Source organism: Bactrocera oleae, chromosome 2, assembly GCF_042242935.1.
Source record: "Bactrocera oleae isolate idBacOlea1 chromosome 2, idBacOlea1, whole genome shotgun sequence".
Classification (NCBI taxonomy): Eukaryota; Metazoa; Arthropoda; class Insecta; order Diptera; family Tephritidae; genus Bactrocera; species Bactrocera oleae.
Genome location: NC_091536.1, coordinates 17490312 through 17496527, shown reverse-complemented (window position 1 = coordinate 17496527; position 6216 = coordinate 17490312). Strand labels below are relative to the sequence as shown.

General features: G+C 32.3%; 1 long non-coding RNA gene across 1 annotated transcript; it reads left to right on the top strand.

Moving 5' to 3' along the window:
• The first annotated feature begins 1906 nt into the window (after positions 1-1906).
• On the top strand, positions 1907-3391 carry LOC118683752 (uncharacterized). Its single transcript, XR_011396506.1, has 3 exons — positions 1907-2037; positions 2102-2380; positions 2439-3391. It is a non-coding gene; the product is annotated as an uncharacterized lncRNA (long non-coding RNA).
• The last annotated feature ends 2825 nt before the right edge of the window (positions 3392-6216 follow it).

The following is a 6216-nucleotide window of genomic DNA, read 5'->3' as shown; positions in this document are numbered from 1 at the left end:
TCACATGCATTATAATTTTTCGAAAGAGGAGAAAACGAAATCTTTTACCAGTCTCTGGCAAAACTGGGTTAACTTAAGGCGATAAGCATGAATTCGTTTCCATAGATAAAATAAGTTTTGTAAAATATTTTTAAATAGTAAACAAGTAAGGCAGAGCTAAGTTCGATTGTAGCCGAACATTTTATACTCTTGCAACTTGCGTTACGTATTACGTATATGGAAGATAAAGGTAGTATTGATCTGATTTTATTTATTTTGGGCTTCACGACATATTATTAACAGAAAAGGATGCTTTCTGAGTTTCATTAAGGTACCTCACTTACCATGAATACTATACCATATAAGCAGTAAAGTCAGCCGGATGTTTCAAAATCCTGAATATCAGTTATATAGAGATCGGGGCAAGTTTTCTCCCGATTTTATCAATTTTAGGCAGAATAAAGCACCATTATTAGAAAAAATACGCTCATTTATTTTTATTAAGATAACTTACATATTGGCCGATATTTGCGAATAAGGTCAGCCGGAAGTTCCAAAATCTCTATATTAAGTATATGGGGGCTAAAGGAAGTACTGATCCGGTTCATTCTTTTTTTGACATACAAGCATAATATTATCAGGAAAATACTAATGTATTTCACATATTAATCGATTTTTTTGGTAGAAGGTCAACCATAGGCTCTTTGGTCTGGACATTGGCTCCTCTAAATCACTTTTGTATCATTTTACTATTGGTACAACTTGGCTTTTATTACTTGGTTTAATAGCAATGCTTTTAATTCAGCAATCTGTGGTAAGTTAATACTCGTATATCTCAAGTACTCATAATTATAATTTCACAGTGTTATTCTATTTGACAAAAGGGTATGGCCTGCGGTTTTTGAATGACTAACAACTGCAAAGATAATAAAAAAGGAAAATTTACTAAATAAATTTTGCGTCCACGAAGGTGAAGCGTTGTTTTTTTTTTAATTTTTTTCGAAAGAAGTGACAATAAGTTCAAAAATTCTATCATATTTTTTAGCCTAACGATTACTGGTGACAATCACAACATTTTAAAACATATTTAGGTATATATTACAGCATGAATTCGTATGTAGTTATTTATCTCAGTCTAATCATTTACAATACTTGTCAAAAAATTTAAGTATGAAAGCAACATGTGAAACTAAGCACACCTATTTCTATTCTGTCTCTATTTGTCATTTGCCAGTTGTTTGTTCAATCGCTACTCACTTGAAAGTGACTTCACTCATAAGTAGATCCATGCCGTATATTGTTTTTTCCCTTGATTTAAATTATATCTCCACGGAAATTATTTATAAATATGTGGCGAATAACAATTCAGAAGCTACAAGGCAAAACTAAACTCAGTTTTTGAAATATCGTTCCGTTTTCACGCGTGCTTTTCTACACAAGAAGTTGCTTATTTATTGGAACCGCCGTTATAGGACAACTATGGCGTATAGCTGCTATACAAACTAACCGATCAAACTCACGTCCTTGTATGGACACCTTTTTTGTTTGATAACATAACTTCACGTAATTTAGCATAGACTGTTATCCAAAGCATCGCTTAAATCTGCGAACAAATTGTTTAGATGTCGTTTTCCCAAAATTTCCATTAATAAAATTAGTTCCGTAAATAAATATTTATATTTTTTAAAATTAAATCTTTATGTGAAACACCATATTTATGAGAAGCGCTGTTTGATATAATTTTGCTAAAAATATAACTAAATGTTTTTCGACAAATACCGTGTGAAGAGTTTCTCTAACCCTCACTAATATATACAATACATATTTAATGCAACATTAGTTTCGGTTTACCGCGCATTATTTAAATTAGTTGCGATAGTAAAAAAATTAAGAAAGTAAGTATTTTTAATTTTATATAAATATATGCACTGATTTTAAAATCAATATCTCTTGGCGAATAGTTTCATTCAATCTACCAACAATATGGCGTTTACTATTGGAATACCTTTGCTATTATTACTTGGATTCATTGAAATGCTTTTAATTCAGCAATCTGTGGTAAGTTCATATATTTGATGTACTTATAATTATATTTTCACAGTGTTATTCTATTTTGCAAAAGGGTGGAAACTGCGTGGGCGAATGGATGCCGTCATGCAGGATATAATTTTGAAACAGCTGCTCACATATGGAAATCTTCTTAAACAAATTAGTTTGTGCTTATGTAAAATTTTCACTAAAATAAACGTCGAATTAGTGAAACAATTCTATTAAAATAACTAGTCCATTGGTCAATATATGTATGTGGTATAAAGTCAACTGGAAGTTCGAAAATCTTTATATTAGGTATATGGGGGCTAAGGGAAGTATTGATCGGATTCAACATATATTTAACACAAGGGTATATTAATATCAAAGAAACATTTTACCAGAATTTCAGTAATATTTATATTTCACAGATTGACCAATATTTTCGGAAAAAAGTCACCAATACGCATTGGGGTCCACATATTTGACGTCTGGGTTCTAGAAAAGTTATGGTCCGATTTCGACAATTTTTTGGCGTAAAGTTTTATTGGGTTTTGATTTGTAAACTGGAAAGTCAAAGAATGAGATGGAATTTAAAATTGTGTTATATAAAAAATGGGCGTTTTGTCTGGTTTTTTTCTGGTGTTGCCCATTTTTTCAATGCGATGTAAGAATGTCAGGTTAATATTATCTACCGAATTTGGTTCAAATCGGTTGAGTAAGTCCTAAGAAGTGAATTTTCACCTAAATGTGGGCGGTTCCACACTCATCGTCAAAATTTGATACCGGCCTTATAAAGCCTTTTCCTATAATCTCGGTTTTAGAAGAGAGAGGTAAGAATGTCAGGTTAATATTATCTACCGAATTTGGTTCAAATCGGTTGAGTAAGTCCTAAGAAGTGAATTTTCACCTAAATGTGGGCGGTTCCACACTCATCGTCAAAATTTGATACCGGCCTTATAAAGCCTTTTCCTATAATCTCGGTTTTAAAAGCTTATGTTTCTGACGCATTTATTTATTGATTTATCGTGCTTTTAGTAGTTTTTAACAAAACCGCTATATGAAGAGGCGGTGTTATAATCCGACTTTATCCATTTTAACACTGTCGGTAGGAGTTCTTATAGCATTTGTCCTTAGCGAATTTGGTTATTGTAGCTTTAGTGGTTTAGGAGATATGTACATAAAATCTATTGGCTACAGCTTGCACGCACAGAACAGACGGACGTTTGATCACCCAGACCATTTAAATATATTTAACCCTATATCTAACTCGAATATTTTTAGGAGATACAAACAACAGTTAGTTTAATATAACTTGCAACATGTTGCTACAGAGTATAATAATAAACAATACATGTATATGGTTTTGTAAGAGTTTATAGAACACACTACCTTATAAATCTCAACTTTTAATAATAACCTTTCTTTGATTCACCACCTGTCGGCTTGTAACATTTCCAATAAAAAATGTTCATATGAAAGCTACAACAAGATTTTTATATTTCATTTATGTCAGTTGTTTACTAGAATGGCCACTCACGTAGCCTAACAAATAGGGTGACCCATATTATGGTTTTTTATTTTGACACATGCAAGTCATATTTCCACGGGACTTAATAACATCTCGATAAATAAGCTTTTTTGACGAACACCATTTTCATCTCGTCAATCACTGATGTAGTTTCATTTGTTAACATCGGTAATTGACAAGATGTTGTTCTTCGTCAGTTTTTGCAAGATTGGTTTGTATGTGGTATAAATATTTCTGATAGATGTTGGATCATCCACACACAATAATATGAGCAGAAAGTTCGGGTAATATGAAATCAAAATTGTCTACACACGTGTTATGATATTACGCCGTTCGACCTGCGTGTGTGATAAGTATACGAAGAATCCGTTAAGCATTCGTGAGATGAAGTCAAAATCATAAATAAAATTCGTTTTGTAAAATATTTTTATAATGTAAAAAAAAGAAATTCTCTAAATACTGTGTGGAGAGTAGCTAAAGTCCGAAATGGCTCGACATAATTAATCTCTTAAATATACTGAAAACAACATTAGTTTCGGTTTGCCACGCCATATTAAAATTAGGTGCGCCAATAATAAGAAATAAATAAATTATTTTTGATTTCATATAAATATACACACAGGTTTGAAAATATATACCACTTGGCAAATAGTCTCATTCAATCTATCAACAATATGACGTTTACTATTGGTACACCTTTGCTTTTATCACTTGGATTCATAGCATTGCTGTTAATGCAGGCCTGCAATTTCGATGAGGATCCGTCATGCAGAATATAATATTTGAATTTCTAACAGCATAAAATAAATACAATACTAAAAATATACATTTGTGCAAAAGTGACTGTTTTGTTAAAATAATGTAAAATGTAAGAGGGCCAATATACATAGGGTGGTAATAAAATAATTATCAAAATCTGTTTTGCTTTAATTTATTGGCTTGTTCGAAAAAGACAAAGGAAGTTCCTATTACACAGCAAATCTAGCGGTTTTAAGCGTCTGAATAGTTAATGATTTTTTTCCATATAATCATTACCTGATACTTTATTACGGATACATTGCAGTAACCCAAGATCGCCTAGATTTTTTATTCAATTCAATGCCACAAAATAGTATAGCAAATCTATGTAGCACATATTTTTAATGCAATATTTCGTTTCGCACTGCTTTATAAAGGAAAATTTCATAATGCACTATAAGTCTGCTTAAGCTCCTCAAAAATCTTGGCGGTTGCTTTCGATTCCCAGATGTTGACTTCCCTCTGACAATGTGATTTGTATGATAATATCAACATGATCTCTTCTGCAATGTGGGCTTCAAAACAAATATGTATTCGTTAATTGAGCCGATTTATTATCGCTCATCACATTTTAGGTACTAACTTGCTTTAAAAAAAAAGAGTATCTATTAATTGTGAGACTAATAGTCGGAGATCCATGTATGTACATACTGAAAATCATATCTACGAGTATATTTGCATAAGGCAAGAATATAATACTTTATTAGGGGTTAGTGTGTATTGGCTAACCATGCTAATTTTCTTTGCGATGGAATATATATGCATGCATTTTATCTTTTTTCACAACAAACTCCAAATTAACTGAAGCTTTTTACATTTATTTCATATAAATGGATTCTCGCAGTAAAATGAGCCTTATTGCGTTAATGTAAGCACTTAAACGCACTTATGTAAAACATTACAAATTACCATTCTAGCCTATTACCAGGAGTACAGGGTGCACCGTTCTTCATATTTGCAATATTTTTTTTTTTAATTATATTCTTTTCAATTTATTTGGAACCTTCTTATTGTCCACTGCAAAATGAACTTCACTTTCTACTGGGTTTTCCAATACTGTCTCAACCATTCTGATCGGTATAGCGATCTGGTTCTGCAATAATGTTTTCTTTGAGTTGCTGAATATACTAAATGTACCAAATAACTTTACGAAAAGAAATCAAGAGAATTGAAAATGGAGAACTGGGTGGCCGGTCAAAGTAAACCTTTTTTGAAGCGATCAGTATAAGTTGCAGAAACTGATTAATACAGTTTGGTTCACAGCGTGATCTGGAAAGCTGTCTTCTTGAAACCAGTAGTCGTCGACATATTTTTCTTGCATTTGCGAGCAGACAAAATGCTTCAACAATCGTCGTTATCGATTTCCATCGACTGCAACGCTCTCTCTCAAAGCTTCAATCCGTTCATTCGAGCATTTTGGTCAACAGTGCCAAATTATTTGCCACTGAACAGAATCGTTATCGTTATTTGTGAGATCAACTTTTATTCAAGGAGATTTAATATTAGTATTATTTAAGAAGTGGTTACTTGAAGCAAAACATTGTGTTTGGCCTTTAGTAAAACAAAGACAATGATCCTTTCGAAAAGGCCAACAAAACTCAGTGAGGCCAATTAGCCTTAAAACGATGGCGGTTAAGTTTCTGACCTCTTCGATGCGCTTTTCTTTTAGCTCGAAATTTGTTAAAGATGTTTTGGAGAGGAATCAGTCTATCCCCTCAGTTTTAAATTTACCTATTTATTTAATCCAATTGACTCAAAACTGTCTAATACTTAGCTGGAGAAGTTAATAGAAGATACAATTTTAACTTGATGTAATTGATTGCCAATTTCTTCCTGAGCTTGCACCTTTTACTGGATCCACCTTTCAGATATAGGCTCTT